At 37.6% G+C, this 25,264-nt stretch overlaps 1 protein-coding gene and 1 long non-coding RNA gene across 2 annotated transcripts in view; both read left to right on the top strand.

The window, feature by feature from the left end:
- The first annotated feature begins 324 nt into the window (after positions 1–324).
- On the top strand, positions 325–5,695 carry LOC139116553 (uncharacterized). The gene is made up of 3 exons (XR_011548342.1): positions 325–451; positions 921–995; positions 5,150–5,695. It is a non-coding gene; the product is annotated as an uncharacterized lncRNA (long non-coding RNA).
- A 13,607-nt stretch (positions 5,696–19,302) lies between these two features.
- Positions 19,303–25,264, top strand: part of LOC139116144 (hydroxylysine kinase-like) — a 59,089-nt gene continuing 53,127 nt past the window's right edge. The window contains exon 1 of the mRNA XM_070678689.1: positions 19,303–19,510. The gene's annotated coding sequence lies outside the window, so the exon portion shown is untranslated. The remainder of the gene's footprint in view (positions 19,511–25,264) is intronic.

Genomic DNA, 25,264 nt, shown 5'->3' with positions numbered 1-25,264 from the left:
TCCATGCATGATGTAATCAGTGTGTGTGTGTGTGTGTGTGTGTAAGCAACAAAGATTATTTTAATTTTGCAGATGTAATGAATCCAATGCACATTCTTATTTTACTTAAAACATAGGCATTCCACCTCTAACGGTAAGCATTCGTTAAATTTGAAAATGGATTGGTATATCACATCCAGCGCTTTGTGTCCGTACTTTATTCTTGTCACCCGCACACAGGTAATATATCCATTCTTCAATCGGCATGGTTATCCATAGTTTCATTGAATCACAGTGGCCGGTTATATACACTTCTACATAATCTGATATCTACAAGTGACTAACTTCCCCATTGCTTGATTTATTCTTCATCGTTAAGGACGATTAGCATTATGGCTGTTGGTCTGTCTATCATGGGAATCGGAGTTGCAGCAATTATTACCATCATACCGGACATGGTCAACGCAGCTATGTGAGTGATTAGAAAACTTTATAGACCTAGTAATGGCAACGGGCTGCGGGAATGCCTTAAGATACACTTCAATATTAAAACTCGTACGAGTACAGTAATCACCTCATAAGTAGATACAGAATGAGCGGTATGGAAGAAAACTTATTTAAAAATTCACTGACAAATTTACACCGTCGAGAAGAGTAGTAAATGTTTTCCCGCATCCCTGCTTTTAGATCAAAACTGGTGTTGAAAATTTCAGTTGTAGTCTTCAAACAATGATTATGAAGTGAGACTGACCTCGTTGTATGTACAGTCCTTATGACAGCAACCGCAGATGTCGTTATAAGGACATGATTATTCATGACGCTGTTATTGAATGCCAAGCGAAGTGCAGAAATGCACATCTGACGTGTGTTTTCGAAAGTTTGAGTGAAATTAACATTCCTTGCAATATCTTCTCCATTCCACTGTGTCATTTTACATCTAGTGAGAAAGGTTATGAAGACGATATCAAGATTTACGGAATCGTTTCCGGTCTGTACTACTGCGCTGATAACTTTGGGTAGGTTAACATTGTTAATACCCTCGGTATAGACACAGGTCGATTAGGCATTATATTTGTGATGATTTTTCCTATTATTATCATAAAAAATAATTATGAATATTAATAAATTATAATATGAATGTTACAGAATATTAAAATTTTTTTACAAACCATTTCGTCTACTTTGTGTAAATGCTCTCTGGAAAACTCCATTGTTGTGATAATTATGATTATTAATAAATTATGATTATGGTTAATAAATCATATTTTACACATTGTAATGTGCTTATGTGAACAACCCTCTGGAAACCCTTATATAGTTTCACAATGTATGCCAAAGTGACACAATTGCCCAGGTTCAGTCTACGGCGAGAGTTACCCCAGGTTCAGTCTACGGCGAGAGTTACCATTGCCCAGGTTCAGTCTACGGCGAGAGTTACTACACAGTGTATATAAAGAGAAGGTAGCCAGCTCCACTCGACAGTAAACTGACATACCCATGAATTACCTCCGTTTTCTTCACTTCTGCATGTTGATTCTCAAAATTTCTCCTGGTGTTGGCAAGTCCATAAATCAGCCATCAAATCTACCCAGTTTTGACCACTTAGACGGAAAATTTGTGAAGTTTGGGGCTGCGAGAAGGTGTATATCGCCAACGAAATGATGCTGTCTTAGCGGAATCGACAGCATCCGGGATCTTTTAGGGCCGTTTGCGAAATTTGAATGTAGCCGCCAAGGAGGGCCGAGGGCGGAGCCATGATTTAACGTTATTAGATATGCTGACATAATTGATCGTATGGCAATGAACGCTCGTGACGTTTGATAAGACCTCTCATCAGTTTACCCGAATGTACATGTGTCTGATCAACATCAAAACGTGGAATGAGTTTCATTTCTCTAGTTGGACGATGTGTTTTTCGAACTTTATAGCAGTTGTAAGGTTGCTCCAAAGCAGCTTCAATGCGATCAATGGAGGTGGTAGCTTCAGCGAAGCATCAACTGAACAAACACCGCGGCAGGCAGCTCAATATAGATTACTGCGATCGTGTTTGCCAGCATTATACACCTTATCCATATTATTCGATGACACCGTCATCACGTACGTCCATTACAAACGTCCAGATGAAATTCCGACGACAGTGAGCACACCGTCATCGACTGTGACCGACTCCTCTGCCCCTCCTCCGCCAAACATATCAGCGACTAATCCGTAGCAATGAATGTTTCCACTAGCTGTGATATTTCGCCGTGGCGGTGACCTTTGATTTGAACGCGTTCGCCGCTGCGATATCACAGCTAGATTTCCACGGTATCCACCTATTCCCGAAGAACCTCCGCCATGTGCACATCGTACCCACAAATACCTTAAATAGCAAGGAACACGACTAGCACTTCCAGGCTTACTTTAACGTGCTCACATTTTCTTGCCCGTTCTCGTTTCAAAATTTTAGTGTGTTTTTCCATAGACCCTACTGCATTCGTTTGTAGCGTCAATTGTTTTTCCCAAAGACACAGAAAGTCCTCGCTTCAGTTTCTGAGTGTGATAAAACTGCAGAGCTTCGGTTAGGATTTCCAAATCTGCGTAAGGCTGTTCGCAAATTGTTTTTCTATTTGCGTAAAATGTACCAAAAATGCGTACAACATGACTACATGTAAGTACCTATATATAACAGCTGTCTACGCGATATCGAAAACCGGTTCAAAAGTCAATGAATAGGCCTAAAGTGTTCAATAAACAACATCAGTGACAATGTTTTTTCTTTGATATTAGTTTCACAATTTGTTCTGTTCTATTTTCTGTCGACGATTTTCATTTCTCACTAATTATTTAGACTACAACTTCCCACTATTGCCTTCGCTGCCTGACCTATCATCGCTGCTCTGAAGTCAAATTCACTTAGTCTCGGGCCTTCCATGGTTATCACCATCAGATCATTTATGACATCGTCACTCAAACAACAACGTTTTGATGTTGTAATCCTATTTTGGGTACTGAACCCACGCGCTCACACGGGACAGATGAGACTGGAATCACGGCTGCAATTATGGCCAATTTTGCAATATTCTGGAATAAGTTTGCAGACCGGCATAAAACTATTATTTTTTAGTCCGCGTAGCATTAACTTAAACTTGATATTCGACCAGGAGATCTTCAGGGTTTACAAGTATGCATTGGGCGCAGCGGAAAAAACATTTTTTGCAGTAACGACGAACTCTATTGAACTTGTTACATTTTTATTGGTACAGACTTGAAGGAAAACGTGATTGACAGGATGTAGGACAAAATATTGCTAAATTATGAACATTTTTATCAGCAAACAATTTATTTTTAGTCCTGGATAAACTTCACATTGAAGGGAAACTACGTCTTTGTTACAGAGACTGCGCTTTTTAATGCGTATCGGATTACGCATCGCAGACGTCATTTTACTTTGCGTACTTCAAAGTAATAACATGCTTGAAATACGCAGGATTTTGCGTTAACGGAAGCTCTGTAATAAAACTATTGATAATATTATTAAAATTTAACTTTTTCTCAGTATTTTTTGCAAGACATGGATATATTTGTCTAACATATTCATAAAAAAGTAACAGGTCCTCGTAACGCCAGCACGCGTACGCCTTTTCAATAAAAAAGATATCGATTTCAAGGTACATTGTCTGTGCTTTGTCTGTAAAACACGTCCGTGACTGCGTTTTTAATATTTTGTTGGGCAGCAAAATAGACGACAGTCAACGCAGCCTGTATTTTCATTGTAAATCTCTGAAAATCACAAGTTCAATTGGAAGGTGACTGCGTACGTACGTACGCTGTTTTGAGGTCTCCTCGCCAAGTCGCTGAACTTGACATATTTTCACAATGTCAACCGGGTATCTATCATAAACAAACGCATCTGCAACCCGTCATCCGTTTGTAATCACACATACATAGCTTGGACCGTTGACTTGAGGCACATCCATCCTTGGACAGACCTAGCCCTGCGTACGATCATGCTGTGTGTTCCGTTACAGCTAATCGCCCCGCTCATTGTGGTGAGCGGGGCGATTAGCTGTAGCGGAACACACAGCATCGTACCATGAAGTAATCGTACAGTGTAAGTGTAACTTTCATGTGTAAAAAAGGTTATGAGCGTTCATTGGCCGTACGATCAATTATGTCAGCATATCTAATAACGTTAAATCATGGCTCCGCCCTCGGCCCTCCTTGGCGGCTACATTCAAATTTCGCAAACGGCCCTAAAAGATCCGGATGCTGTCGATTCCGCTAAGGCTGCATCATTTCATTGGCGATATATACCTTCTCGCAGCCTCAAACTTCACAAATTTTTCCGTCTAAGTGGTCAAAACTGGGTAGATTTGATGGCTGATTTATGGACTTGCCAACACCGGGAGAAATTTTGAGAATCAACATGCAGAAGTGAAGAAAACGGAGGTAATTCATGGGTATGTCAGTTTACTGTCGAGTGGAGCTAGCTACCTTCTCTTTATATACACTGTGTAGTAACTCTCGCCGTAGACTGAACCTGGGGAATGGTAACTCTCGCCGTAGACTGAACCTGGGCAATGGTGTCACTTGTATGTTTGGCATGGATTGTGAAACTGTATGAGGGTTTCCAGAGGGTTGTTCACATAAGCACATTACAATGTGTAAAATATGACTTTATTAATCATAATCATAATTTATGAATAATCATAATTATCAAAACAATGGAGTTTCCAGGTGGCATTTACACAAAGTAGACGACATTGTGTGTATAAAAGTTGTAATATTCTGTAACATTCATATTAATAATTTATTAATATTCATAATTATTTTTTATGATAATAAAAGGAAAAAATCATCACAAATTATGCCTACTGGACCTGTGGTATTGAATCTTTCAGTGTTTCGCTCTGGAAAAACAAACCGAAGAGTAACTCAAATGTGTGGGCCAAACTGAATTGTTAACTTCTGATCATATCTCCCATCTTTACTATGTTTTTGTCGGACTTGTCAGTACAGCCACGCAACGGTAAACCAATGTGCAAAAAGGCGAAAAAAGTCAGCGTAACGCACACAAAGACGTGATTTCAAACCGCTGTTGTCGTTATGTAATGAAACTTTCGTATTTTAACCTTTCCTTTTTAAAGTTGTAATACTCATGTTCTTCAAATTTTCCTGTCCCTCCCAGGTCGTTTATTGGGCCAATTATTGGAACAACATTAATCAACGGATATGGCTTCCCGCTGAGCTGTGTTGATGTTGCTCTTGTTATATGTGGCACATTTGTGTTGTACGGCCTCTACGTTGTGTATTGCAGGTGTCTCGCATGTCGAAAGGGACATTCGACAGTGGAGGACACAGAAAACAATATCAATCTCTCTTTTCAGTCATACAATTCAATAAAAATTCCTGAATAAACAAATTTTTAGGTTTAATTAGCTGATGAAAGCTTTCAAAATCAACTGATGAATTAAAATACCAGTCAGACGATACCGGAGACATTACCGAACGATTGCAAAGTCTTCAATAATATTTTCAAGTTGCGACCGCTGGAAAAGGTTATTTCGCGTAAATTCATCGCTAGTCATCCTTCATACAAGTATTATCTTCCATCAACGTCCATACATTAAAACATAGCTAGGGAGTCTCAGCGACTCGGAAGCCCTCCAGCTTGGTTCGAATGCACGCATCATTGCTGCCCCACCTCTGTGTGGAGACTGATCGCCCGTAGGACAAATGTAGTATTTTATTTCGTTTTAAAGAAAGAATATTTCTCGCTTTCAACATTTTAATATGTTAAGGGTCAGTAGCTGTAACTTCTGATTTTTTTCTTGTTTTGTGTGACAATTACTTACTAGTTCTTGCTCTACTCTCAAAGCCTGTCAACACAAAGTTTACACATGTGGATTGTACTGTTATTATTTCACATTTGAATTCCAGTCCGGACCGGAATTCACTTGTCAAAAGAAACAATTCGGTCTAGTTATGTACATACTGAGTTGAAGTTGACCGTGTATCCCAACATGCTTTTGGGAGTATTGTAGTGAAAAAATCACCCAAGATTACCACTAGCCTACTACTGGCACTTTAAATATTCATATCAAAGACGTGAAATGGTGGCGAGTCGTGCCATATGAGACAAATAATATAAATATGATCCAGCTTGCAATGCATACGTTTCTACTTGATACTTATGAAATGGTGTAAACAGAGCGGGCAAAAGCTTCGTTGGGTTACTGATTGCTTCCAGCGAAAGGTTGCTGTCGAAAATCTAATGTAGCTTGGACAAAAACATGCAATACTGTCTTACAGATTCTTCAGTCTATCGTATTTTTTATTTATAACTTAGAACATCGTTTACATAAACGATAATTGACGAGTCAATTTACAGTAAGTACACAATAAGTGCAATGGAATAAAATGGGAGTTGTGAAAAGATTTGTTCGTGTAAACTTCACTTTTATTGTATGTGGCCATTTGAAGTTGTGAGTTAAGATGTGAACTTTTGTCCAAATTGTGAAGGCAGTCAGTTTGTAGGCTGTCAGTTTGTAATACACGACATGCTTTTTACGTTTACGTCAATGTTCCATTAGAGTATATTTGAAGGACAGATATAGCACGTACATTATTAACACCATTGGAACTAATTTGGGAAAATTGGATGGTGATGTATTGTCGATATAGTCTGCAAATGTAACCTCATCTGCTTTCCTTTTTAAGTTACATACTTGTTTCATTTTATGCGCAATTTGTAATATCATTACATTCAGCTATATGTCGCCTAACACTTTTGAGAAATTTGAAAAACATAAAGATCTAATTATCTCAAATTAGTTCCAATCGTGTTTATTTGTATTTTTCAATAACTTATCTGTGTATATTTTTTTCTTAATTTTACTTGCGTGTTATTTCATCAGTTGTGGTTACTGTCTATGCTTGTACACATCTCTCCTTGCCGCTATGTGGACGACTATCGTGACAATTCATTTATTTTGACGTAGTATGCTTTCGGAAACTATTATGTTAATGGTGCAATGATGACAGCCGTATCTCCCCGGCATATCTCTGCACATTACGTGTATCTGATTGCTTTTGTTCCATCGAATCCTCAAAATCATCGAAGAACATCGATGGATCTGTACACAGGGTTCTGCAATCTCCAGGCAGAGTCATCTTATCGCGTATTACCCACAATTCCTGATGTGTTCGATTCGGCGTACGCGCGATAAGAACTCTGGTTCCGAGAGTGAGGAGCCTGTCGTCACGGTGTTGCGCCATGCGAAGCTTCTGAATGGCGATTGCTGACGAAAAATAAATGACACACTCGCTCCTATAATGTGACCCTTTAGGGTGTTGGAAACGTGTCCTTTGCAAGAACAGACATTGTTTTTATTGTTGTTAATGTTTAATGTTTTTGTTTAACAAAAATGACGAATTTTTTATCCATAATTGCTGATTTTAAGAGGCAAGGCGGACTTTGATTTTTAAAGCCCCAGTTTTGACGTATTTTCCAATGTTTTCTTTTGTGAGATTACTTGTAAGAAAAAATATCGAAATGCCTAGTTTTTCAACTCTCCATCTTTTGTTGGCATTTGAATTAATAGGCTTGACCTTTGCCGTGACTGGAAATCGTTCGTCGATGGTAACATTAAAGTTTGCTTACTGTACGAACTGCGTTGTGTTTCAAGGCTAGTACGTAATTTTAACTCCAACAAACTTTAGGTCTAGTAAGAAAATGCACTTGTTCTCAAACAATTATGATGAAAAAATTGCCAAAAGTTGAGGCAAGTGATGCTAATATATGAATTACTAAAGAGCTTTAAAATATAGTACGTGAGACACGCGGTTGTGTTGTCAAAGGGTTGTAGATCTTTACTCCAGTATATGTAGCATCTCAAATGATGTATAGAATCATGACAAACCAAGATCAAAGTGACCTTATCACTAGAACCTGGAGAAAATTGCCTCCTTTGGTTGTCCCCTGTAACAAATATTGACTGCAACTTTGACTTGTTGGCGAGTTTCATTGACTAAGGCAATAGAAATCATTCATTTTTCAAAATGAAATTATTAAACATGTATCGGAACGAGGCTGTTATGTCCGCATGTCCTCTTTATTACATGACTAATACGTTGAACAGTAAAATTTCACGATTTTGTTTTGATGGTATCTTTTTGTCGACACAGCAGATCCTACACCACAGGTTACTGCAGGCATTATTCGTCCAGAATTTATGAATACGATCAATGAATGTCATGTATTAAACTTTTTCATTATACAAGCCTTACATGTGTCTAGTGTGTACCTATTATTTTACCCTAGCTATCTCAGTATAGTATTCCAAAAAAAACAGTTTGTATCTCTTATTTACCCCCCCCCCCATCCCCTTTATTAATATGTTCTACCGATCATCAACGAGCGGGCTTATCGCCTGACCAAATAAACTCTGTAGCTCATACTGTAAAAGACGGACGTCTTTACCTAATGACCTGCTGACGAAAGAGTATTTCTCTCCAACTTCTTGATATTTATGAACATTCTACTGCAAGAAAAAGCTTTTTTCCGCCGTAATCGTCGCACCATGCCCCCTCAATTAATTGCGCCGGGTAAGAGGAAGCGCCTTCCTCTGTCTGTTGGGGATATGAAAGCCACGACCAGAACGGACTCTCGTCTTAACATCACTGCTTATCAGGATAGTAACGCTCAGGTGCTGATCTTGAATACGGTCTATCCACCCTTGGAGTGCGTGCCAGTGGGGGAGGGAGACGAGCAGCGACAAGTGCCTCTGTCGCTGTATAATTATCACCGGTACATGGGAGGTGTCGACCGAGCCAACCAGAAGCGCAAGTACTTTCACACTGGGCGCAAGAATCACAGATGGTGGACATATCTGGCATGTTACCTGATTGATGTTGCCCTGGTAAATGCATATATATGCTTCAAGCATGTACACCCTGATAGTAAGCTGACCCATAAGATGTTTCATCTGCGTGTCGGGAAACAGCTCATTGGCGGTTATTGTGGGCGATCGCAGCCCAGTGTGAGAGAGGTCGAGGCCACCGTTTCTCTTGCCTCCTACATAAATCCACAAAATCAGCCGATGCACGTTGTCAGCCGTTTGGAGGGGCGGCAGAAATGCTGTAAAGTATGCAGCAGAGAGGGTAAGACCACTGCGAGCGGACGACTGTCTGAGACGTCCAAAGGATGTAGTCTGTGCGGGGTTCATCTTCACGAGGGCGAGTGTTTTGCGGCTTTTCACTCATCGCATGATGCTACGAGGTAAGAGGAGCGTTGGCGTGCAGACCTCTACTCACAAAGCCCCGACGACACCATCAGCAAGAGAACCCGACGTAAATAACGGACAGGGGATAGCTTCGCCTCACAGTGGCTTGTTCTTAACACGGACCATGATCACATTTTGAGCACAGTTGTGCCGTTTGTTTGTGTTTTACGATCCCGCTGATTGTAAATTGAAACACGGATTATTTTGTACAATCCCCCCGATTGTAATCTTTGTAACACGGACCATGCACTCGGACGTCGAGACAGACTCTGAGATTTATTGTTCGGCATAATGTAAATTATTCCCGAATAAAATACTATCTATGATCTCATATTTTCGTTTGCTTTGTTTACACGGATTATTTTGTACAATTCCCCCGATTGTAATTTTTGTAACACGGATCTGCCACCCCGATTGTAATTTTTGAAACACGGACCATGCACTCGGACGTCGAGACAGACTCCGAGATTTATTGTTCGGCATAATGTAAATTATTGGCGAATAAAATACTATCTATGATCGCATATTTTCGTTTGTTTTGTTTTTACCCCCACTTTCGTTTTTGGCAGATCCGCAAGGACGCTATAGTAATGGATGAACGTGCGTTGTATCACGTGGGAGGGGCACAGCCCAACGGAGGCTGTGCTCGTGCGACGTAGACGTTGTACCAACCATCTGTCGTTTGGGTTAGTGCATAGAGCAGTTGCACTGTCCAGAGCTAAGGGACTGGTCAGTTTCTTCAGCCTGGGGGGGGGGCCGGTGGATTCATGGCGGGGGGGGGGGGGGGGGTCACCCTGTTTTTGACTTTGGTGATAGGGGGGTCACCATGTTTTTGAAATGCCCAATAGGGGGGGTGGGGTCAGTGTGTTTTTGAATTTTGACACAGGCTCATCATTGCCTAAAATGCTAGTGTCAGCCACAAAATTCATCATTCAGTTGTATTTTTCGGCGCGCTCTTCGGGCGCGTAACTTTAATAATCAGTCATATTTTTCAGCACGCCCAACTTTAACATATCAAGCATACATACATCAGAGATATCTGTATTGTTACGTGCAGAGAAAACGAACAAAGGGGTGAACTCAGCAGTTAAACGTTTAAACAAAATTTATTACGAAAATAAAACTAATTGCTAAGTCAGGGATAGAGTACAAGCTTTAAAAGTGTACAGACTACTTATCTCAGCTGGGACGGCAAAGCTCCAGTCTCAGAGTTGTAACAGTCAGTGGATGAATGAACAGTCCTTTGGCTTGCAGGCTTGAAGCTGCACAAAGTCCACAGTATAAATCCAGCGTTGGCAGTGAAGGTCTTGAAAAGTCTTGAGAATGACTACTGCTGGAGTTTAGTAACACACAAGAGACACGATCCCAAAAGTCTGACTGGAAGCTGTGCACGTCCCTTTTATAAAGGCATATAAGAACAATCTAGAACTTTTATTGACATGCTAATTACTGTTCTAAAATTATCTCCCTTACACAACTAATCAACTTTCCAGAACATTCCAAACATGACTAATTGAATTCAAGGTTGTGAGGTCATCAAGGGCAGTGACCTTGAGAATGTTCTAGACTAATTGAACTCAGGTCATGATGAGTGTGGGGGGAATGACCTACAACAGTATGTTCAATATTTTTCAGCGTGCTCTTCAAGCTCATTACTTTAATATATCATACATCTTTCAGCATGCCCTTCAGGTGCATGACTTTAATATACAAGGCATATATATCAGAGATATCAGGATGTTTCATATTTTTTGGCGCGCCCTTTGGGCGCCATACTTTCAGAGATATCTTGATGTTTGCTAAGTGAAAGTGTACCATTATGAAATCTGCATTTCATATGAAAAGGATGACAAATTCCTGATACTTTTCTGTTCTCTCTGTGAGAATTCAGTATGAGAAAGCAACATGCACAAATATTTCACAATATATATTTGATACAGTGACTTATTTTAGAGATAGAAAAATGACAAGATATGTTTCGTTCTCATTGATGCAATTATTTTCCTTTGTGTCACAGGTTTTCTATAGAAAGATGCTTTTTTTATGAACAAAATAACAGTTAAAAAAGGCAGTTTTTGTCATTATTAGCTGTGCTTTTATGGTTTCAATGTTACACAAGAAAAGGTCCTCTCAGACACTGTACACATCAGATTTGGCTAAAAAAGCTCTCTATGGCTCCTCAGTAGATTTAATTGGATGGTTGGCAAATCTTAACACCCATCAAAGTTTTTGATTCACTGCTTTTTCCTCTTTGATATTAATGATTGACACCATTTCTGTACAACAGTTCAGGACATCTGGTTAAGCAGAGAAAGTGTGAAATACATTCACAGCTCATTCAAAATACAGCTCATTCAAAATGTACTGTATTTAAACTTTAAGATTGACACTTTGAAATTCCTATCTTACAACTGACATGTCAACAATTTCACTAAAACATAGAATGACTATTTAAAATATAAATATATGTAAAATGTAAAATATATATATATATATATATATATATATATATATATATATATATATATATATAATTTATGTCCATCATTTTGTTTTACCTTTGTCGCGCCGGGGGGGGGGGCACCCTGTTTTAGAAATTTGGAATAGGGGGGGGGTCACCCTGTTTTCAAAATTTGGAATAGGGGGGGTCACCACTTTTTGGTTTTCAAAATTTGGAATAGGGGGGGTCAGCCACTTTTTGACGTGGGCAAAAATAATCCACCGCCCCCCCCCCCCCCCCTAGGCCGAAGAAACTGACCAGTCCCTAAGGTGGTACAAAACTGCACCTAGTAACAACTGCACAACTAACCTGTTAGGAAACGGTAACACTAACGAGCTAAGTGTGCACTGAACTGGCCAAACTACGTACACGCTTTCCTTCAATGGCGAAGCTATGTCGTTGACACTACGTCAAAGCAGACTGCACTGTGCGACTCTTCCAAGTCGTTCAAAGTACGTGGCCAAGTGACACAACCCAGGGGGAACAGGACAGGTTTGAGGGTGCTGCCGCATCCATAGCACTAACCCCTGGGTCTTCTACTAACTCACGAGCGAGGTGATGTTTCCCCGGTGTGGACGTGCGTGACGGCGAACGAGCTTTACTTTCGCAAAAGTAAGCTAGAAAAGTAATAAAAGTGCACGTCCCCCGGGGCAAACAACGCCCAAGACCTCGTTATTTTCTCGACACAACCTCATCAGTGGTTGCCCCTCTATACGGGCATGCAAAAATTTTTGAAGTCTAACACGTATATGGTCGGTAATCGTACCCCGAAAAAGTGGTATTTTCCCGCCAAATGCCTGGCAGGAAAGCGTGCAGGAGAGCCAATCTTCTGTAGACACGGAAAAGGGGGCCGGTTTTGACCGACTTGGCAGGATAACGGACAGGGGCGCTCGGCAGGAAAAGGGATACAGGTGCATAGTGCCCCAATGTAATCTCATACATGTACGCTCTGCCATGGACTACGTGCGGGCATTAACTATGTTTAAAACATATTAACTGTATCTTGCATCAAACAAAGCATTGTATGATCATGGGATCATTTTGCTCAACTGTAGCATATCATCAGCTTTTAGAGAGAGTAAAGACTTGTGGATACATACAGCATTTTGCATTGATCCTTTATAACCAAAATGACAGAAAAATATATGCAGCTGAAGACACCCCCCTGATTTGGAAACCCTTAAATTTGTATCCACAACATTATAATTTGTATCCACTAATCTTCCCCTCATGACAGAAAAATTGCCCTCCTTTACTTACCTTATTACATATGTGTGTTTCCTGTGACATAACTCTGAATTTTTTTGGAATGGAAGTTTTCATATTTTTTTGCTCATTATGACTCAAAATGAAAATACTGTAGGTAAGTAAACATGTAATTTGGAAATACCGAAACAATATTTTTTGCTAATGGTTAAAAAAGAAGGGTTGGCCAGATCACAAGAAACACACATGCACATTAAAACCCCCTCCCTCCTGGAGGCTAAGCATCTAATCCAAGCAGTATAAAATTGTTGAAAGTATGTGCCAAAAATATATGCCAAAATATAGAATTAAGATATATATTTTAGATTCATATTATGAATGGAGCAAACATTAAATTTGGTATAAATAATTTTGTTATGACCTGAAATGTGGCACTGCTGAAAATTTGATGCCAAAGGAGAACAAGTTTCCAGCCCAGCAAATGAAAAACCCAGAGCCAGTGGGTTGTTGCGCTTACATGTATGATACAAATCTAAACAAATCTAATTTGTAGTTTGCATTGATTTTGTATGTGGTACAATGACTCCCAAACATAATCTTGATTCCCTCTGTCCCTCCGACAATTTAGCTCACAGGCAACAACCGAAAGGTGGGTCTTCCAATTGATGTGCTCTAAACACAATAACCAATTATATGCCACAGTTGAAAATTGAAAAATGTGCAACAGAGCCGGGCTCAAATTTTCTCTTTTATATCTACATTTTTAACTTTCATTTTTAAAAGGTTAAACGAGGAAGGTTTGACATCGAAACATAATTAAGAATTATAACGAAACGTTCATGCCAGTTATACTTCAGCCGAAATGTGAACAAATGCTTTAATATTCGAGCCCGGCTATGCAATTGAGATATTAAACTTATGCGACAGAATGTCCAAGAAAAGAGAGCGTGCACTTGTTATGTTTTAATATTTGGAAATTTATCAAAGCATTTTCTGAAATTTTATTATCATGAACAATAGGCCTACTAAAACGGCCGAAAAATGATTTCTAAATCGTCACATATCATATCATTACAAGAGAAAAGGTAGCATGCTGCGTCTCTGTTTTCAGATAGGCTGTCGGGGGAGGGGTGACGTTGACACGATGATGTGGCCCAAGTCTTTGATTTGGTTTTCTTCTGTTCAATTTTGATCTTCCCAAACGAAGCATTTGCATAAACTGTTGTCTTTTTAGAGCCGAAATAACAAAATGGACACTGTGTAGGGGCCATGCACCAATCTTTCAATCTTTCAATCTTTCAATCTTTTATTACTCAACACACACTGACAGAGAGTGTGGTATGGTACATTTCAGATGAAAGAACAACATGTCCAAAACTGAACACCATCAATGGATATTAAAATCCAAGTAAATTGAATTGAAGTACAATTTATAACTCTGACTGTAAACAGCTAACTGTAGGTAGCTACTGGAGGGTCAGCAAACACCAGAATTCCTTATAAATATAGCAAGGTTTAGAAAATTCTGTTCAATAATCTTTTTCATCTCTTCTACTTTTTCTTCGACACTCATAGTGATAGAAAGATCTGTCCCGCTTTTCTGGCACAAAATCAATCTCTCAGAAATATGACACTTGCATGTGAATAAAAAGTGAAACTCATCATCTATTACATTACTATCACATCTCAAGCAAATTCTTTCATTTAAAGGTAAATGAGGTTTACATTTCCTACCAATTTCAACACGCAAATTATGATCACTCAGTCTATATTTTGTTAAACTTCTACGTAACCTGAAATCTGAAATATCTCTTAAATATTTTTCAAAACCAAACTTGGTCTTGAAGATTCTATAAGTGCGCAGTTTGTTACCACTTCCATTCTTCCTTGAATCGTTGAAAAGGGTTCTCTTCCAAGTTTCTAAGTATTGATTTTCATACTCATGTTTTAACTTTTTACATAACTGAGAATAAGAATTTACTCTAAATTCACTGAAAACACGACTGTGATTGTAACTTCCCAAAACGTGATGAACAAATTTTGCCCATGGAGAATTGATTTGTATATTTTCTCTAAGTGCATTTTCAAAATATGGTCTCCTGGTAAATTATTTAATCTACACCAATATCTTATCACAGACATATTGAGCTTAATTTTACAAGGAAATCTACCTAGCTCAGATCTAATACCCTCAAAAGGGGTGCGTTTACTTACTCCTAAAATAAACCTGAGATATGATATACAAAGACTTTCAAGGCAGTTATCACACTTGTAATTTCTGTCCCCCATATTTCAGAACAATATGAAAGAATTGGGACAATCAAACAATCAAAAAGTTTTAAACACAGCTTTGGATTCAGCATTTTTTCACACAATATAGACTTTTTAATGCTGAATAAAGCTTTCATAGCCTTATTTTTAAGATTAATCATATTTTGTTTGAACTTTCCATTAGGTGTAAAAACAACACCAACATATGTGTACTGATTCACTGCTTCAATCACACTTTTCTCAATAAAAAATTGCCGGTTCTTTATGAAACGGTTACCTCTATTAAATATCATTGTTTTTGTCTTATTGATATTGATTGAAAGGCCCCATATTTTACTGTAAGCAAGCAACTTATCTAAACAATTTTGTAAATCATCAGCTGATTTTGACATAAGTATCAAATCATCTGCATATAATATACAATTTAACTTCTGATCTCCAATTTCGATAGGAGAATCAGAAATACCACCAAACTCGTGTGGAAGATCATTTAAGAAAATATTAAATAATGTTGGTGACATATTGCAACCTTGTTTCACGCCACATGAGGAAATAAACCCATCTGAAATACCACTGGACAGTTTCATTTTGTACTGAGTATCATCATACATAGACTTAACAACATTGTAAAAGCTACCAGATATACCCAACCTCTGCATTTTAAAAAGAGGCCTTTTCTCCAAACACTATCAAATGCTTTTCTAAAGTCTACAAATGCCACAAAAAGATTGTTTGATGAATTTTTCAATCTTTTCATGGAGAACATCTTATCAATAGCAGTCTTTAACAGAAAAACACAGTCTGATGTACGTCTGTTTTTTCGAAAACCAAACTGGAAGTTAGAAAAAAGATTATTATCCTCAAGATACTTAATAAGTCTCCTATTCATCACTGATGTAAAAAGTTTTGAGAAACAACTTGAAAGAGCAATTGCTCTATAATTATTCGGATCACACTTATCCCCTGACTTGTGAAGTGGAACTAATAAAGTGGATTTCCAAACTGCTGGAAAATTGCCGCTTTCTAAAATGTGATTAAATAACTTAAGAATGCTACTTATACAAAGACTATTACTGACTTTAATCATTTCATTTATAACTGAGTCTTCTCCTGGCGCTTTATGATTTTTTAATTGTTTTATAGCAAGCAATAACTCATTGTGTTTTATTGGCATATTAAGATACGTATTCAATCTCTTTATTTTTTCAAGATCATTTAGTTCATGTGAAATACCATTTTCATTGACAGTTGTTGATGAATTGTAAAGTGACTTAAAATATTTTACCCAGTCCTTACAATGTATAGTCTCATCTACAGATGCCCCTGATTTGGAACGAAAATTTTTCAAAATATTCCAATACTCAGTTGAGTTATTATTTGTTGATTCTAATCTGTCTATTAAACATCTGCTATACTGCTTTTTATTAAATTTCAGAAGTTTTCTATATTTTTTCCTCAAGCTGAAATAATTGCATCTTAAAAAATAATCATTGGGATTCTTATCAAAGGCTTTCATAGCGATCTTTAGTTCTTTGCGTAAATTATTACAATCTTGGTCAAACCACTGATTTCTTTTCTTCTTTTTTCCAGGATTGCTGTACTTAATTTTTAAACATTCTCGGGCTCCTTTAGAAAAATTTTAGTTAACGTGATAGCTGCTGAGTTCGTATCAACAAGACCTTCATTATATTTCAAAAACTTAAAACACCAACAAGTCAATCGTCGGGCCTAATATCTCAATTTTGGAAAGTGATAGATACAAGTGCATAAAGTAATTTAAAGGTCACGTTAGCTTGCATCCGTCTTCATGTCATGTATCAGCTGGTTGCCTCCTTGAAAAGCGACGTCCGGCGATTTTTTAGAGATACGCAAAACACTCCCAGTCGATTTGGCGCCATTTTGTTTAAATGTCACAATGCATGATGGTACACGACAGGATCACAGTCACTTGTGATCTATTCCGCTCTCGGACTATGCGCCCCATAGACGTGTGTACATATGCCTCTTTTTCTCAGTCATATGTACACACGTCTATGGAGCGCATAGTCCAAGAGCGGAATAGAACACAGGGGACTGTGGACAGGATAATCCATTCAATATCGCAGGAGTGAAACTTTCATACCCGCAGATGCAAACGTACGTGTTCCCTTCATCCACAGGTGCTCGCAGTGTTGCTTTGCTAGTCGATCGATGGCCGAAGAACAAATGATTATATCAGAATTAAAAACCATATGCCTCGTAACGCCTGTAGTTGTGTACGACTATGGTGACAACTTGTGGTGTTATATAGCGCATTACATTAAAATAATCTCAATGCGCTTTACACTTAAAATCAACAAAAAGAAGGATGAAACATAAAAATGTTTTAAACTCACAGTGAAAAAGCAAAGGTAAAAACAACATGTTTAAAAAACTCATCATAAAAAACTAAGAAAATTACGAATAAAAAGACGTGAACGGATGAGTTTTCGTTTACTTTAGATTTGGTTCAAGTAGGTGAATTTAAAAAAAATAATTTCTTATAGTTTCTCTTGTGTCTCTCCTATTTCCTACAAACAAGCTTTAGCTTTTGCGATCAACGCGTTCCCCTTTGAGTCTGCGCAGTAGTGAGTTACTTTCTGCCGGATTCACCAGGAGAAACTCCCCTGTATAGGGTTCATCCCACTCACGCGTTTTACATGAAAACAGAACATAAATCATAACGTTTACCCCTCTCAAACGTTCACAAATCAAAGACTTGAACCAAGTCTAAGTTTACTTTTAAAAACATGCAATGATTGAATCGCTTGATGGCAGAGAATTCCATTAGGCTAACGTGGTGCACAGATTGAGAAAGCCCTATCACATTGTGTTTCGGCTGATATTAGTGATATGTGATATGAGTGGTCACGGACTGTGAACAATCACCTAAATACTTTAGAGCGGGACCATTGAGAATCTTAAAAGTGATGCTAAGAATTTTTAATTCTATCCTTTGCTTAACTTGAAGCCAATGTAAATCCATAAAGACAAGGTGTGATATGATCGGTTTTTCTTGTTCTAGTAACTAAACGAGCTGCAGAATTCCGAATTGTTTGAAGCTTTTGAATTTCATAAGCTGGCAGGCCAAAAAGCAAACTATTACAATAATCTAAAACGAGACGTGATGAAAGCGTGAACAAGTTTCTCCGTTGTGCTCTGATCTAAGGGACCGAGCACAATTAACGGCAGGGGCCGGAAGTGAAAAGGGGGGGGGGCACGAAAAAAAATGAGTGTTCTTGGAGTGGGCCGTGAAAATTCCAGGGAAGGTAAGGGGTGGGCCACCAAAATGTTTTACACCATGACAGACAGAGAATATTTTTCAGCATTTTTGTTCCTTGTTGAAGCTGGAGTTCCTTGTTAAACTTCTTGTAGCATGATGAAATACCAAGTCTTAAACCTCACAATGCAGTTGTTATGTGTAAAATGAGCAATATTATTATAGAAAATTGACTTGAGCTTGTTAGACTGACTTAGAGATGTGCAGTGAACACTGTCATCATTAAAAATAATTCATGTCTAAATCAATGCTTCAACTATAACAACTATAACAGCACTGAATGAACTTGTAGATTGTTTATAAGGTATTTGGTAATGTCATCATTCTTTGAGATTAAAACAGCACAACACAATACTGAAAAGTAGCTGTAGGTGTTACAAGTAGTAAAGCTTGAACATATGTTATTTTGTTTGTTTATTATTTTATATATATTTATTTGTTTATTATTTATTTCAAGAATGCAAGAATGTTGTTTTCACTAAAGCATATATTGAAAGTTATAAGGATTATATATATGTGGGCCACAAAAATTTTGTTGCCGGTGATGGGGGGGCCACTAAAATTTTTGCTGGTGTTAGGGGGGCTGTAAAAAATATATGCACCACATATTTTCGCTTCCAGCCCCCTGCCGATAATTGTGCTCGTTCCCTAAGATGTTTCGAATTTTACCTCTCTTCCACACTATAATCCATAGAAGTCGTGACAGCGCCCTCTAACTACGAAAAGCAAACTGGCGAGCCACCTCCAACATTAACACCTCAGGAGGAGGAATGAGTTGCTTACGTTCACTGAAATATCATTCTGTATTAAACAAAATCGGCCGATGAGGAGGCAAGAATCTTGCGTAAAGAGGTGGAGGAGTTGTTGTTATTAATTAGAGGACGGTCTCATCGAAGCCCCAGCGGTCCCCGCGAAATGACTGTCGACTGGCAGAAAAGGCAGTGAATGGTTAAAATACGCTTGTGCAATTTGAAGGATATCTCGAAACAAGTGAGGCATATTTCATTTGCATATTTCATTCATTTTTCTATCTCTAAAATAAGTCACTGTATCAAATATATATAATTGTGAAATATTTGTGCATGGTGCTTTTCTCATACTGGATTCTCATAGAGAGAACAGAAAAGTATCAGGGAATTTGTCATGCTTAACATATGAACTGCAGATTTCATAATGGTACAAATGATATCTCTGACATATCTCTTATTTATTAAAGTATGGTGCCCTAAGGGCGCACCGAAAAATATGAAACATCCTGATATCTCTGATATATATGTCTTGCACCGGAAGGGCGTGCTGAAAAATGTCTGATATATTAAAGTAATGCGCTCGAAGAGCACGTTGAAAAATATTAAACATACAGATATCTCTGATATATGTATGCCTGATATGTTAAAGTCGGGCGTGCTGAAAAATATGTCTGATTATTAAAGTTACGTGCCCGAAGGGCGCGCCGAAAAATGCAACTGAATGATGAAATTTGTGATGCACGATGCATTAGGCAATGATGAGCCTGTGTCAAAATTCAAAAACACACTGACCCCCCCATTGGGCATTTCAAAATCATGGTGACCCCCCCTATCACCAAAGTCAAAAACAGGGTGACACCCCCCATGAATCCACCGCCCCCTCCCCTCAGGCCGAAGAAACTTACCAGTCCCAGATCATGTTAGCATACACGTTGGTTATCGGTTAAAATGTCTCAAAGTCACGAAGCTTGGAGTTAAAGGCATTTTTATATCCGTGAGGTTTCTTTTCGCGAACAGGCTTATTCTGGCTAATTTTGATTCGCATTTTTATTTTGTGTGACCAGATGTGTTAATGATTATTCATAAATTCACACATTGCTATGTCGCGTTTGTTGTTGTGAGTACTGTGACTTACACCATATTCATGATATTCAAAGCCCAATCACACAGCGATATAATTACGCCAGGTGTTAAGTTCATGAATATTCATCAATGGAGAGAAGTATAAAAGAAAGAAGAAGTACCAAGACATGTGTCATTCCTCGCACAGACCGGGACCTGTGCAACGCAGTTTTGGCAGATTCACGATGGCTTCCACCTCTACACCCACTACCGCTACCATCTCCACTGAAACAACTTCAGTGGCTCATCCCCACGCTGTTGCTCAGACGGTTTCTGCGACGAATGATACTACAATGACTTCGAAATTCGTGGAAGCTCATCGCCTAGAATGCCAGCCCATCACAGTCACTCGCCCAGTACTCGCCAGCGTTGCTCAACAACCGACTGAAGGAGTGGTGGGAACCAGCAGTGCCGCGACCAACGCCCAGTCTACACCAAAAACAATGGGGCACAATGAGGTATGTTGAGCAGATTCGTTTGTGCCATTCCCCTTGTATTGTGTGCGTAACACATTTCCGTTTTCAATGGAAAAGTACGAATTCAAGCCCACTGCGTATGTAGCTCATCACTTTATTGTGAATGTATTTTTCACCTTTGCTGGCTAGTACTTTGGTAGTTTGATATTTTGTACTGTGTGTGCACGTTCATTTTGTGGAGAGCCGTGGTTCAGTCTACCAAATCGATAGTTTCACCCGTTTCCATTTCTCGTGTTGATACCTTGCAAGTTACGTGTGATGCAGGGCGTTTGAATTCGTTGTAAGTGTGCAACACTGAAGCTTATTCTGGGGAATATGAGATACACATGGTTTTTTTCGAGGCAAACGAATTTGTTTTTCATCACTTTGTTTCATGTTTCGCTTCCGTCCGTGCTACTGTCCCATATTTCATGTAGCCCTCCTAGGGGTTTTAGAGGAGTATTTAGCACAACCTTAACAGTGACAAGAAGTTCTTAGATAGGGCCTCCTTGTATTCAGCACCAGGTATTTGTGTACAGATTCACGTATACGCGAGTCAAGGCATAACGTTTAGGCCGTGGGCTAGAGGGGGTCTACGTGCACCCCACACACAGATAACAAACCTGTATTTTTCAGAAGCCTTTGGATCCCTAGAATACGAAATGGAATTTTAACAGAAAAAATATAGGGTCGCAATAGCTGTTATGGTCATGTTTTGAAGGGTACCGCAAAATCACGATTTTCCAAGCCAAATGCATTTTCGTCAAATCTGTCTTCTTGTAGTCATGTGCTGAGCTCATTTCTTAACATAACCTCACTTGTTTGGTATCACTAGAAAGAGAATTTATTCCTCTTTAAGATGACATATTGCACTATGCAATATCTTCTACAGTTTTTGTCAAATATAACCAAAACTTACCCCTTACCCCAAAATTTAACATTGCAAATTACAGTAAATCTCAAATTCTACCAATTTTTTAGCTAGGCATAATTAAAAATGCATGTTTTGTCTGAAATCTGTTTTATTTGAAACAGGAACATGTCAGAAATATGAAATAGACTTTTAACAGAAAAATTATTGGGACTCTACAGCTGTAACAGTCATATTTTGAAGGGTACCGCAAATAACAGTGTTGCAGATTTGCATGCATTTTTGTTAAATTTGTCTTCTTATAAGTTATCTGCTGAGCTTGTTTTTGAATATAACCTGGCTTGTTAGGTATCATTAGAAAGATAATTCACTAATCTTTAGAATGATATATTGTAACATGCAATATCTTATAGTTTTCATTATATATAACAAAACTTACCCCATACCCCAAAGTTTACATTGAACATTTCTGTCATAGCTAAAACCAAATTCTACAATTTTTTTTAGCTTGACACAAAAAATCTGGCCGTTTTTGCTATTAAATCTATTTTATTTGGTACAGGAACATGTCAGAAATATGAAATAGACTTTTAACAGAAAAAAAATTGGGAATCTACAGCTGTAACAGGCATATTTTGAAGGGTACCGCAAAATAACAGTGTTGCAGATTTGCATGCATTTTTGTTAAAACTGTCTTCCTGTAAGTTATCTGCTGAACTTGTTTTGAATATAACCTGGCTTGTTAGGTATCATTAGAAAGATAATGTACTGATCTTCAGAATGATAAATTGTTACATGCAATTCTTCTATAGTTTTCATTATATATAACCAAAACTTACCCCATACCCCAAAGTTTACATTGAACATTTCTGTCATAGCTAAAACAACAAATTCTACGATTTTTTTAGCTTGACACAAAAAATCTGGCCGTTTTTGCTATTAAATTTATTTTATTTGGTACAGGGACATGTCAGAAATATGAAATAGACTTTTAACAGAAAAAATATTGGGAATCTACAGCTGTAACAGTCATATTTTGAAGGGTACCGCAAAATCACAGTGTTGCAGATTTGCATGCATTTTTGTTAAAACTGTCTTCCTTATAAGTTATCTGCTGAACTTGTTTTTGAATATAACCTGGCTTGTTAGGTATCATTAGAAAGATAATTTACTAATCTTTAGAATGACATATTGTAACATGCAATATCTTCTATAGTTTTCATGATATATAACCAAAACTTACCCCATACCCCAAAGTTTACATTGAAAATTGCAGTCAAAGCTAAAACCAAATTCTACAATTTTTTTAGCTTGACACAAAAAATCTGGCCGTTTTTGCTATTAAATCTATTTTATTTGATACAGGAACATGTCAGAAATATGAAATAGACTTTTAACAGAAAAAATATTGGGAATCTACAGCTGTAACAGTCATATTTTGAAGGGTACCGCAAAATCACAGTGTTGCAGATTTGCATGCATTTTTGTTAAAACTGTCTTCCTATAAGTTATCTGCTGAGCTTGTTTTTGAATATAACCTGGCTTGTTAGGTATCATTAGAAAGATAATTTACTAATCTTCAGAATGATATATTGTAACATGCAATATCTTCTATAATTTTCATGATATATAACCAAAACTTACCCCATACCCCAAAGTTTACATTGAAAATTGCAGTCAAAGCTAAAACCAAATTCTACAATTTTTTTAGCTTGACACAAAAAATCTGGCCGTTTTTGCTATTAAATCTATTTTATTTGGTACAGGGACATGTCAGAAATATGAAATAGACTTTTAACAGAAAAAATATTGGGAATCTACAGCTGTAACAGTCATATTTTGAAGGGTACCGCAAAATCACAGTGTAGCAGATTTGCATGCATTTTTGTTAAATTTGTCTTTATAAGTTATCTGCTGAGCTTGTTTTTGAATATAACCTGGCTTGTTAGGTATCATTAGAAAGATAATGTACTTATCTTTAGAATAACATATTGTAACATGCAATATTTTCTATAGTTTTCATGATATATAACCAAAACTTACCCATACCCCAAAGTTTACATTGAAATTTCAGTCATAGCTAAAACCAAATTCTTTACGCAGACATATAAAATCTGCCCGTTTTTGCTATAAAATCTGTTGTATTTGGTACAGGAACAGGTCAGAAATATGAAATAGACTTATTAACAGACAGAATATTGGGATTCTATGGCTGTAACAGACATATTCTGTGGAGTACTGCAAAATCACAGCAGTGCAGACTCATATGTGTTTTTGTTAACTTTGTCCCATTGTAGGTCATCTGCTGCGCTTATTTTATAACATAACCATGTTTATTTGGTACCATTGAAAAGCTAATTTACTACTTTTTAAAATGACATATTGTTATATGCCATATCTTATATAGTTTTCATGGAATATGACGAAAACTTACCCCATACGACAAAGTTTATATCGAAAATTACTTTCGTAGCTATCGTCAAATTCTACCAATTTTCTAGCTAGACATAACAAATAAGCCAATGCTTTATATAAAATCTTTTTATTTGGTACTGGGGAATGTCAGAAATATGAAATAGACTTTTAACAGAAAATATATTGGGACTCTACAGCTGTAACAGTCATATTTTGAAGGGTCTCGCAAAATCACAGTATTGAAAACTCGCTTGCTTTTTTGTTAAATCTGTCTTCTTATAAGTCATCTGCTGAGCTTGATTTTTGACATAACCTGGCTTGTTAGGTATCAATAGAAAGGTAATTTACTAGTTTTTAAAATGACATATTGTAATATGGAATGTCTTGTTTAGGTTTTATGAAATAGGACCAAAGCTTACCCCATACCCCAAGGTTTACATAGCAAATTACCGCAAATTTGAAACTCTACCTTTTTTTGACAATTTATTAACTTTACATACCAAAGGCAATGCTTGTATGCAATCTATGAAATCTGTGTTTTGTTAAAAGTATGTTACAATATGAAATTAACTTTTAACAGGAACATAATATGATTTTGTAGCCTTTTGGATCATATTTGGAAGGGTACCCAGGTATCAGGGCAAATTTGCCGAAACACATACATTTGCAATATATGAGTTCCCCCTCCGAAAATGATCCAAGTGGCTACTAAATTGTATCATCTTCCAGTTAAAAGTTAATTTTATACTTGTAACATACGTTTGTAACAAATAAATCAGATTTTAAATAAGAATTGCCTTTTGTATTGTGTGCAGCAAAAATGGTAGAATTTAAGATGAGCCGTAATTTGCGATTTGAACTTTTTGGGTATGGGGTAAAGTTTGACCATATTCCAGGAAAACTATGAATGACATTGTATATTACAATATGTCATCTTAAAGAAGAATAAATTACCCTACTAATGATACCTCACAAGCCAGGTTGTGTCACAAAATAAGTTCAGCAGATGACTTACAAGAAGAAGAATTTAACAAAAAAGGTGCCAGTTTGCGGTACTGCGATTTTGCATTTCCCTTCAAAATATGGCTGTTACAACTATACAGTCCAAATATTTTTTCTGTTAAAAGTCTAT

The sequence above is a fragment of the Ptychodera flava genome, chromosome 17, assembly GCF_041260155.1.
Source record: "Ptychodera flava strain L36383 chromosome 17, AS_Pfla_20210202, whole genome shotgun sequence".
Lineage (NCBI taxonomy): Eukaryota > Metazoa > Hemichordata > Enteropneusta > Ptychoderidae > Ptychodera > Ptychodera flava.
Note: the sequence above shows the minus strand (reverse complement) of the source record. Positions and strands in the feature narration are given on the sequence as shown.